This window comes from Odontesthes bonariensis, chromosome 1, assembly GCF_027942865.1.
Source record: "Odontesthes bonariensis isolate fOdoBon6 chromosome 1, fOdoBon6.hap1, whole genome shotgun sequence".
NCBI lineage: Eukaryota > Metazoa > Chordata > Actinopteri > Atheriniformes > Atherinopsidae > Odontesthes > Odontesthes bonariensis.
Genome location: NC_134506.1, coordinates 15,367,463 through 15,379,623, shown reverse-complemented (window position 1 = coordinate 15,379,623; position 12,161 = coordinate 15,367,463). Strand labels below are relative to the sequence as shown.

At 40.2% G+C, this 12,161-nt stretch overlaps 1 long non-coding RNA gene across 1 annotated transcript; it reads right to left on the bottom strand.

The window, feature by feature from the left end:
• Nucleotides 1-6,186: 6,186 nt before the first annotated feature.
• On the bottom strand, nt 6,187-9,926 carry LOC142384343 (uncharacterized). The gene is made up of 3 exons (XR_012770050.1): nt 9,813-9,926; nt 6,867-7,079; nt 6,187-6,705 (listed from the first exon to the last, which is right to left on the bottom strand). It is a non-coding gene; the product is annotated as an uncharacterized LOC142384343 (long non-coding RNA).
• Between the last annotated feature and the right edge of the window lie 2,235 nt (nt 9,927-12,161).

The window sequence follows — 12,161 nt, the reverse complement described above, 5'->3', positions numbered from 1 at the left end:
TTCAGGTGTCATATAAATAGAACTGTTTTCAGTCTGGATTTAAACATTGTCACATTGTCCAGGCCCCTGCTGGACCCGTGGAGGCTGACTATGTAAACCGAACATTTTTCCATATCCTAAATGTACAGGTACACTTGGGGATAATTGTCCATAGACTCTGAACTGGATTTCTCATTTTGAAAAATACCACATCAACCCCTTTGAGTAATGCTGAGCAATGTTACATTTATGCCCTGTGAAAGCTCATCATTGACTCCTATCCTCCGTGCATACAGATGATCTGTGATGGAGGTAATTTCATTTCCAACATTGAGGCTAAATGGCCGGGATCAGTTCATGATTCTAGGATCTTCCGAGCATCCTCACTGGCACAGAGGTTTGCACAAGGCGCGACAATTTTACTTACTCGAAGGAGTGTACTTTTGAAGTAAGGTGTAGCAGAATTTTGGTAATCAATGAGAGGTCAGGTGTAGAGGTCATCTTAAGGAATTTAAAGTGCTCGTCATACTTTATTATAGATAGCCATATAAGGCACATATTGCATCAAATTGCCAAGTCTTAACACATGTTTATCTATTCAACATTTCTCTTATTCTGCAGGAGAGTTCAATGGTGTCCTGCTTGGGAACAGAGGGTATGCATGCTGGCCGTACCTCTTCACGCCATATCCTGATCCAGGAACAAGGGCATGCACATGCACATGCACATGCTAAAACAAGGGCACGGATAGAAATGACCTTTGGCCAAATTAAATACAGGTTCATTGCTTAAACTTCTCAGGCACCATGGCTGACTTCTGACAGAGCCATCTTAAATTAAAGGGACACTATGTAATATATTGAGTCATTTATTAGCTAAATTCAACATATTCATTCATAAATTAGTCCTCATTGGTGTAAAATGATCTCTGTCAAAAATCACAATTATCCTCTTGAGTGAAGAATAACTTGTCTGTATCTACATAGAGCGGGTAAGCTCTATGTAGGCCGCCATATTCTTCCGGTCTATGAAAAACGACAAAGTGCCTAGAGGGACATAAAGCACTTCGAATCGCGTTTTCCCCAACGCGAGGTCTGCAGGCGGAAATGACGTAATTTGAAGTCACGTTTGCGCGCAGGTTTAAACAGATTCAGTCTAGCCATTCGACATTCTCTACTATGGAAGACCACAGTTATGCCGCGCCACAGGAGAAGGGATCTTCGTCGCAAAAAAAAAAAGAAAAAGAGAATTGAAAAGTCAACGTGACCAGCAAATCCAGAAAAAAAAGGGTAAACATTGGGGTCGCTTTTACCAGATGGAAAGAGCTAATGAAGGAGAAAGATTTTCAAAGGGACGCTGAGGTTGCCTGCTTTCTTCTCGACAGGTAAGTAAATTTCACTGACTAAATGACAAGCTTTTCTCATTGCATCAGTACTTTTCTTTGGAAAACTAGACGGTGGTAAATGATGGTCTTATGCATGCCATGGAGCTAACTCCTAGCAAAATAATGTGTATACATCACTTCAACCCGGTCCCGCTAAAGCGATGACCTAGCGTAATTTCCACCATGACATCCAGCCAAATACCCCATCAGAAGCATTTTTAGCAATGGTCAACGCCATAGATATGTATAGAATGGCTAGATGTCTCGTCCGCGTTGCTGGTCAATGGAGTGGAACATCCGCAGATGGCCGCCATCTTAGCACAGGCAGCTCTCTCGCCGAAAACATTGTGTTTATGGTGAAACATTCAAACATTCAAGACATAACTTGCTTAATTCTCAAGCGTTTAGGTTATTATAAACATCAAAGTAGTAAGCTAATTATCACACTACAGACGAAGTCCATATTTATTTTTTAAAATAAAAACGTAAATATTTCATGTTTATTTGCCCCATGACTCAACTTTATTTATCCCTTGGGATGACTCCCTCAGGGAAATTCAAGTCCGCAGTAGCTCCAAACACACACATAGGATCTCTCTAAATCTAAAATACAGTATGATATAGAATAATTAATATAATATATAATTATTATAGAATAATCTAAAACAAATTGTAAAAAAAGAATATAGGCTGTATAAGATATACAAAGTAAAGAGTTAAATAAAATAAGTTATAGCACTATGGTTGAGTTATTGCCCATATTGCACTACACTTGTGTTAATTACACATTGTATGCACATAGTCTGACCATAAATAGATAAGATATTTGTGTGTATGTGTACTTCTGCCGTAGTACACATAGGCTCTTAACTCACAAAACGAGATATTATAAAGTTTACCTGGAGTTTATTTAAAAGAACTCTTTCCAGATAGCAACTTCACACTGCTGTGTGTGTATAATAACTTATGTTATCTGATATGTTATCTGTCATCTGTATTTATAGTATCTGTATTTATATGTTATTTGTCTTCATGTTGGAGAGTCCATAACTGCTGGAGTCAAGTTCCTTGTCTGTAAGAATGCTTGGGCAATAAACCTGATATGATTTGTCCATCTAATTTGTCCAGTTATGAGAGATCTCTTGGGATTCAGAACACCTCAACCCCCATGAAGCCAAACCGGTCTGAAGTGCCAGCTGCTTTGATATTCTCCAGTATTTCCAGTGGGACATATAGGCAAGTAATCACATGGATAATAATTTTGTCATTGTTTGTTTGAGTACGAGTTTCATATATAACCTGTATCTACCGGTAACTCATAGTGTGTTATGTTTATTGTTTTCAGAGATGAACATCTAAGCGCAATAGCAGATGCACCGGAAATTGAAACTCTTGAGAAGAGGTAACCCATAAACCTTCATTTAAAAAAATTTAAAAAATCTATTTTGTGTGTTTTATTGTCTATTTTCATCTGATACATGTTTTTAAATATTATTTATTCTCCTTCTAGCCTGCATGAGATGAGCATTGGGGAAGAGGAGCTGGATGAAAATGCCTTCAATGACCACATGAACAGTGTGTAAGTGGGCTTCTATTCTGTTATTGATTTCTATTGAATTGTGTAGGCTTCATTCATGACATTTCTATGTACTGAGTATGTTGTACCCGAAAGGATTGATTGGGCAGAAGATGAGCCCACATTCCACAATGACCCGGACGACAGCTCTGACGAGGAATATCTTCCACCAATTTCTTTGCGGTGAGTTGAAATCTATTTCTCTTTAGTATTCTCTTTACTTTGTTTCCATGTTTTTACATATAAACAATGTTCAGGACTACTTTGAAATGTTTCTATTCTTGTTGACACAGGCGTTTGGTTCGTTGCTATATGCCGAACAGTTATTGAAATTATTTGGTTGAACTGTGTATGATCCCTGATGTTATGCCTTTCCAGAATGGGTGGTGCACTGAAGGGAGCGCAGGTAATAGACAGTCTGCCAACTATCGGGCTCAATGAGACTGTGCACGACCTGCCTGCCCCTGAAATCCTTTCTGATGAGCCCTTAACTTTTGAGCAGCCAATTTTGCCAGGCCCTCAGAAGGTCCTTAGTGAGGATGATGTTGTTGGCGTCAAAGCAGCACTCATCTATGAGAACAGCTTGAGGCAGCTGGTCACATTTTTAACTCTGCCCGTGGACACATGCATTGGTGTCTTGAGGAACGGTTTGGTGTGTGACAGCATTGCTCCCTTTCCAACAGTCATCGCCATCAGGGGCACTGCAATGAGCGTTGAATGGGTAAGCCTTGACAGTAACTTCAAATCACAATGAATGGTAACAGACAGTATTGGATATGCATTGTGAATTTATAAGGCTACTCTTTTTCACCATTAGATCTGCCCCAATGGACATTGCTTATGGCGGTGGAACTCCCAGCCTGTGTTGAAGTTTGGCATGCAGGCCGGTGACTTTTTACTTTCAACCAACATCTTGCTGTCTGGAAGCAACTACACTAAAGTAGCTCTCCTTCTGAAATTCATGAACATCCGAATGGTTAACCCAACCACCCACTACACAATCCAGGACACGTACTGCGTTGACTCTATTAAAGAGTACTGGGAAGAGAAGAGGTCTGAGGCCATCGACCGACTTCAAGGGAAAGATGTTGTGCTCTTGGGTGTGTGTTTTTATACTTTACCTTGTTTTACATACATTTGTATTGTGTTACATAATGAAACCGATTTAGCAAGCATCTGCCATACATGTGTTGTATTTTGAAATTGCCTTATTTTTCTAGGTGGCAGAAATGACTCACCAGGGCATTCTGCACAATACTGCAGCTACACCACCATGGAGCTTAATAGCAAAGACATTGTCTATGTGGCCACTATAGACAAGCGGCAGACAAACTGGAACTCCAATATCATGGAAAAGGAAGGTTTTATCCAGACTGTAGAAAAACTAACCAAAGAGATAATGGTAGTGGAGATCTGTACAGATGCCCATATCCAGATTGGAGCCCTTTTGAGTAAGTGGTCAACAGTTAAATGTTTGTAAACAAATATTGAAAGAATGATTGAGACATCTGGAAATAAAATGATTCCTTACTTCACAGACCCAGACAAAGGCAGATACAAAGAGCTCAGGATTCACCACAGCCTGGACATATGGCATGGTGCTAAAAATCTGTCCAAAAAAAAATAGCTGCTGTAAGTTTGAATACTTACAATTTCAATCATAACACTACCCTGCATGTCACTTGAATCATTGCATTATGTTAGGTCTCAATGCAAAAATACATGCATGGAATAACTTGCATTGTTTGTTTTTTGTTTATCCCCTCAAGGCAGGAAAGTTGAAAGGCCAGTCTATTCTCGTTCACTGGTTGAGGGATGTAGTCAACCATTTCTGGTGGTGCTGCAAGACAGCAGATACATTTCAGCATTTTCTGGTAAGCAAGATAAATGTGTATATATATATATATATATATATATATATATATTTAATTAATGATAATTTATTTAAGTTCCATGATTTTAAATACCTGTGACATGATCATTTTTATTTTGTGTTTATTTGGTTTACTTTCCTTAGGCACTTTGGATTGGGGTTCTACATCATTTGTGCAACAATCACACCTGGGGGACTGGAAGCTGCCAACATGATCACCTTGAAGACACACAAAGAAAGCAGTGGATTGAGAGGGATTCCCAGAGCCACAAAGCGCTAGTGAACATTGTCCTCAACAAGCGCTGGCAGAAGGATGTCCACAAGTATCTGCGCTTCAGGTAAAGTGTGGGCACATGACATTAAGCAGAAATGTCAGTCATAACAAATGTGTAGGTTTGTGTTTCTTGCTCTAATTTTATTTTTAATCATCCAGATCAACAGCCCACCTCGAGTCATTTCAGAATCACATTCTGATGTATGCTAGCAAGCGCCAAGCCTTCACTCCCCAAGGGTATGAATCAAGAGTTTTGCTCGCAGCCCTGGACTACAATTTCCACCACAAACGACCAACTTACAGGACGGCTGAGGGCCAACAAGTGTATGTCAAACGCTTCTAAATTTCTGTTGTATTCCCATTATTGCATTCATATTGTCTAACAATTATGCAAGTTTATTTGTCATTACATATAATACTTGCCTTTTTTATTTAGTCTTAGGAAGAAGTACAATAAGAATGCCAGACGATATAGCCTCTACGCCTTGAAGTTGGAGAAATCTTACGACTACATCCCTGAGTTGCAAGCGCGGATTGTGAAAGGAAGAGTCGCAAGCGGGGTTGGGATGCCACGAAAGAGGACCCTACGCCCGGATGACCCAAGGCAGCTTGGTGTTGTCCCCCCAATACCGCCACCACCGATGTCAGAGTTGGTACGCACACGTCAGCCGAGGTCTAGGTAAGTGACAAGCATTTACATGCCGTTATTTCAGCACAGGCCATTGCCTCTGATACTGAATTGTGTGCATATGCATGTTAATGATAATTCATTGTGTGCACGTGACTAATGGCCCCCCATGTCTTTTACAGGATCAGCCCTCGATGCTGCCACCAACTTGGAGGAAGATTGATCTGTTATTTTGTGTTGCTGGTATATCAAAATGTTTGTAAATATGAATAAATGAATATTGTTTTAAAAGAAAAGAAAACATTCATTTCAATCATATTGTTCATCAAATTGCTATTTAGGGTTAGCCATTTTTCTCAATCCCTATTATAGAACAAATACAGCATATTCAAATAACAAATATTTTATTATTTGTAACAAACAGAACTCAAAAGAATACAAAATATATAAATATAACTGTTCACTACAACTATTTACAAAACTACTTGGGCAAATATTAGATCCCTGGAATGTAGCCTGTGTATTGTGCCTGAGGGTCAGGAAATGTATCCCTAATTTTGCACACACATCAGCTGGGAATCACTCTCCGGTTCCCCTGTCCCAATGGGCCATGCTGCCAGAAAATAAAATGTCTATAAGCTGCATGCCTATATTCTCTGTTGTCATCGCCGGGCTCCCTTAAATTTCCAAAGGCAGTGAGGTCTTCCCGGTACTCCCTATGGATTCGCAGGTAACCCTCATCCAGGCAGTACTGCGTGAAATGGGACAGGAGGCTCACACAGTGGACAGGGTCTTGGCCACAGCATTTCCGCTCTCTGTCTCTGCAGTTGCCACAGGTACACCAAGGTACCCCGGGTACCTCCGCAGATATAGGAGCACCATGTCTTTGCTGACGCTCCACCAACAGATCAAAGATCAGACCCGGCTGCCTCTCCAGCATTCCCAATGCGAGGCGTCTGTGATCTTCCAGGCTCATCTCCTGCAGAAGCCTCTAGAAATGAAAGGTGAAACGAAAAGAAGTAAGATTTTGGTCTAGAAAAAAGCGCGATTGGTCGCTAATGCCTCGGGCGTTATAGGAAGTATAATGTTAGGAATCATTGGCATTTTTATTATATATATATTATTATTATTAGCCATATAAATTGTACAAACCTCAGTGACTTCTCTTCTCTGCCTTTGAAAACCTTCAACCCTATCAGCATCTTCTCTTGCCGCTGCCGAGCGTCTTTGCCGTGGTGTTTGAGACTCTCGTTCTCCTCCTCTTCCACGTCGTCCTCCTCCTCGCCTAGCTCCCACCGATCCACTGCCTCTCTGTCCTCTCCCTCTTCCTCTCCCTAGCGGCGTTGAATCGCCTGATGATGATCTCTGACAATGCACAGACATCGAAAATAAAGAATGTTTCCTTACTAATTAGTTGTAGCACATAGTTCATGCGTTGTAGAGCAAGCACTAGCCTACTACGTTCGCTATACTGTGACAGCAATGTTACCAATAAAAAACAATATAAACATGAGAACATAATTCACTATCTTGCTCGAGGAGTAATTACTCATACATGCTCACACTAATGATTCAATGCAGTTTGAAGTTTGTATGACATAACGTACCTCATCCCCCGAAACAAAACTTGCTGAGCTGGAGTTTGAAGACATGTTATTAAATGGCGCTCTACACGGCTCGCCACAGCTTGGTTTGGTTGTGTTTCCATTACAGTTCGTGCCTCCTCGAAGTGGGCGGGGTCGTCGTAACACGGCTGCGCGTGTTGCTGCTCACCCTGGCTGTGTTCGAAACCGCCTACTTTTCCTACTATTCCTACTAGTCATACTTTTTTAAGTTCCCGGATGTACACTAGATGCATACTAGATTCGCCGAAATGTTGAGTATTCATCATGAGGTTACTTGTCACACTCAAACTACCCAAGATGCAACGTAACGTGACGTCGTCCATCGCCATTTGAACGGTCAAATTCAGTTAACGGGACGAGAGCAGTCAAAACGGCGAAACCGGAAGTGCGTTGCTCACAGCGGCTAGCTTTACTAGCGGCGAATTCGTGGGAACAAAATTGTAAATAGCCGGTATTTTGTCAGATTTTCAACACCTTGGGGGTCTAAATGACTACTTTCTCGCCTGAAAATGTTTCAAATGTTGCTAAAGTTATATATTTACAGAGTTTATAGCTTAAGCGAAATCAGCTTTTCAGGCCGGCTGATGTCGGCTCGGGCAGAAGTGAAGTGCACTGTGTGTAAACGCTCTGCATACTGTCAGATAGATGAGTATGCCGTTTTCAAGTATGTAGTATGTAGTAGGCGGTTTCGAACACAGCCCCTGTGTCTTGAATCTTGACACATACCGCTTGCCGTAGTTGAAGAAGTTGTAACGCACATTTGAAAACGCGAGGCGCTAGAGAGCAAATTCATTCGACCTTGCAAAATAAATTTGCACCACTAGATGGGGGTAGAAATTACATATTGTCCCTTTAATAGTATACTTCATATTTTATACATTTTGTCTTGTGGACAACTTTTCAGGCTGAAGTCTTTTCTTCGTTGAGTCCCCCAAAAGGAGCATTAAACATCTGCAGCTCATCCAGAACGCTGCTGCTGGAGTTTTAACCCGGACTAAGAGATCTGAACACATCACAGCAGTTTTAAAATCTTTACTCTGGCTTCCAGCCAGTCACAGAATAGATTTTAAAAGCCTGCTGATGGTTTACAATCTGTGACATGTTCAGAGAATATAAAGCCAGCAGAGCTCTTAGATCCAAGGACTCAGGTCAGCTGGTCCAGTCCAGAGTCCAGACTAAACATGGAGAAGCAGCATTTAGCTGTTATGCTGCAAACAAGTGGAACAGACTGCCAGTGGAGATTAAACTTTCACCAAATGTAGACATTTTTTAAATCCAGGTTAAAAACATTTCTGTTCTCATGTGTCTATGCATGAAATCTGCATGCTATCTTTTAATTTATCTAGACTGTTGCTTGTTTTTAAATTAATTTAAATGATTTTATTTGTTTCTCTTTAATGCTCGCTAAATGGACAGAGATGATTTATAACTTTCCACACGTTTAGGTCATGGAACCCCACTGTGAATATAAATGTAAAAAACACATTTCTAACACGTTGCATGAACCGTACAATAATAACAAGTTTGAGTTCAAGTTGAGTTGAATTGTTTAGTTATTATTACATGTTTCTCAAGCTGTTCTCTGTACCAGCTACAAATGCCCGAGAGAGAGACATTCCAACACACAAGTCAAGGTCTTAAAATGTCTTAAATTTCGCCGATTTTCGAAGAGTGGCATTAAATTTCATCTGGGCGGAATGAAAGAAAGATATGTCTGGAGAGAGCTTTCGTGTGTGCGCGAGTACTTCCGGTGATTTGACAGCTAGGGCGTCAGGTTAGGGCCAGTGGCCGTAAACAAAGGTTATAGCCGAGAAGAAAGATGATAATATAACGTAGCTAAAAAGACTACCTTTCTTCAGTAGCCTAATGCTTACCGATTTAGCAAGCCTAACAGCCTCGTTGCTAATGCTAGCCGCAATAACGTTACCAACCATACCCGACGTCAAGGAGTTGGCTGAGCAGGTTATGGAGGGGCTGGCAGAGTTAACTTCATAATGGGTGAGTGCAGGTTTCATTCACTTGTTTTCATTCTTTCACAGGAATTATTCACTTCATTTGTTTATCCGATTGCTGGCCGCCGAGCCATTATGTGTCTGGGTTTGTGTAGGTTGCTGATCATGGTTGTTAGCAGTCGATAGTCAGGTTGTGTGATGTGTGTGTAATTTTTCTATGGGTACATGCCATTGACTGAGCGGTAAAAAGTGTCGGAATGGTGGTATCAAAGTGTCGGAATGGTGGTACCAAACTGTCGGTATGGCGGGATGTCGCAGTGGCGTCATGTCTGAGTGACTGGATGTCGGAATGCCGGTTGCATACCACCGGAATATGCTATGTGAGCTAGCTAACCAGCCTCGCTATGCTATGAGCTGCTATATCGCTGCGATACATTACAAAGTTAAATCATAGAGACAGATTCACCCGCTTTCCATCTACATAAACAAGCACATATTAACAGTTTTAAGAGTTTACTTACAGTGTAGGAAGTTAGCGTTCTGCCGAAGGAGACATTTCGCTGTCCAACTTCCAACTTCGAATGATCGGACTTTTCATTTCGGGATTGGTTGCGTAAAGCACGTGATGCGGCCATTTCCTTTCTGTAACGCAAATACGTCACGTATTTTAAAAAAAAGAACATTAAAAAAAAAAGGTCCAGAACCTTCTGTGACGAAAACAGTGACGTCACAAAGATTGTACAAAGGCATGATGTCACAGTCGTTGAAGTTTATAAGGGCAGTTTTATTAATCGACTTAACAATTTCTTTTAGGACCTGAAAGCATGGAAGGCGACATCAGCCACCTGATATTGGATACAGGATACAGTAATCAGTTTACTGAGGAGGCTTCTGTCAAGTCAGAGCACACCAGAGAAGAGGAGATGGAGCAGCGGATACAAACAGAGAGCAATCCTGAGATTTGGAAGAGAATTTATCGACAAGACCTCTTAGACAACATTGCCAAAAACATGGCCAAAATTAGAATGGATATGCAGGAGAGAGAGCATTATTTAACAGAGCAGAACCTGAAGGACAGAGCTGAACTGAGTCTTCTTGAACAGAAGCTGGAAATAGAGAGCTATCCTGAGATTTGGAAGAAAAGTTATCGACAAGACCTCTCAGACAACATGGCCAAAATTAGAATGAATATGCAGGAGAGAGAGCATTATTTAACAGAGCAGAACCTGAAGGACAGAGGTGAACTGAGTCTTCTTGAACAGAAGCTGGAAACAGAAAAGGCTCGGTATCACAATGAGGACGTTTTGAAGGAGAAAATCCAGATTCTCACTGAAGAGCTGGCCAAGAAAAATGAAAAAAATAAATATTTGATGACTGATAAGGAAAATCTTCAGGACCAATTGGAGGAAGCCCAAAAAGAAATTCAGGCTAAAGATGAGCTGATAACCAAACAGAGCAGGGAAATACTTCCTCAGAAGGAGTTGAATAATTCAAGACAAGCAGACCAAGATCAGATGCCCCAGACTTCTACCGATGCCTCAACAGGTAAACCTCAGACCAGAAGTTGGTGGCAGTTCAGTATGTCTAAAGTAGCTGAATATGCCGTTGTCACCGGCATTGCATATTTGATAGCAAAAAAGTTTTTTTAGCTGGCTGCCAGACAATTTCCATGGACATGGAGAATTAATTTTCTTAAGACAATAGATTTTGTAAACTCCAAAGACAGGACTGTCGCGTTGGATAAAAGCATCTGCTAAATGCATAAACATAAGCATAAACATAAAGATTGTCAGGCCCAAGAGTGGAGGACGCAGGAGTTGATGTATCCAAAAGCTTTTATTTGAGGAGCAGAAGTTCTCAAGTCTCTCCAGAGAGAAACAAAACAGGCTATGGAAGTCATTCATTTTTTTATATATATAAACATTTCAAGCATAGATACAATAGCATATATATATATATATGCTATTGTATCTATGCTTGAAATGTTTATATATATATATATATATATACACACACACTTCTCCCAAAATGAGAGAAGTATATCTATGAAAATTTATCAAAATCACTCCACTATAAGGAGGAACAAACAAAAGGACTATCAAAATATAACTTTAACTGGTACTTTAGCACGACTATTTCATCAAAGTTAAAAAGAACAAAAAAATCTCTCTTGGCGAGGATACAACAACAAGGTAATCTTGGAACTTGGCGAGAAACAGGCTTGGAAAAGGCGAGACTGGTGCACGTGAGACCAACTGATACAACACAGTGGCACAAAACAAGGGGAGACGCAGACTCTCATGCACACAGGGATAATAGGGAACAGGTGGAATCATTCACACGACAATCAGACGGGAACACGAGAGGAAGGGCAATAGACCTGAAACAAGAGGGAGAATTCATATTTCAAAATAATACAGGAAATGACGAGACAAGACAAAAAACCCACTCGACCTCACCACGGTGTGACAAAGATAAACATAAATATAAGACCAAACGATGACCACATAATGAATAATCCATTGATGTAATTCTTGTTATTTTCTTTCATCAAAGGGAACCAGTTGAAAAAACTAATTGAATGTAATATCAATGTGTATTAAACTGGATATTACATTCAACTTTCATTTTAACTGGCATTTCAAACATGATTAATCTTTCCTCCATATCAGGCAAAATTTAGATGGAAAAGATATAAAAATTAAATAAAATTTGATTTATAAATTAAAAAGCTCAATGACTGGACATTATTTTTACCAAAATGTTGTTATTTAGACATTTTGTGTTTGTATATATGCTTGAAATGTTTACTGTAAGAATGTATGTGAAGCATTATTCATTTATTCAGCAGTTCAAATTAAATTCTGCAA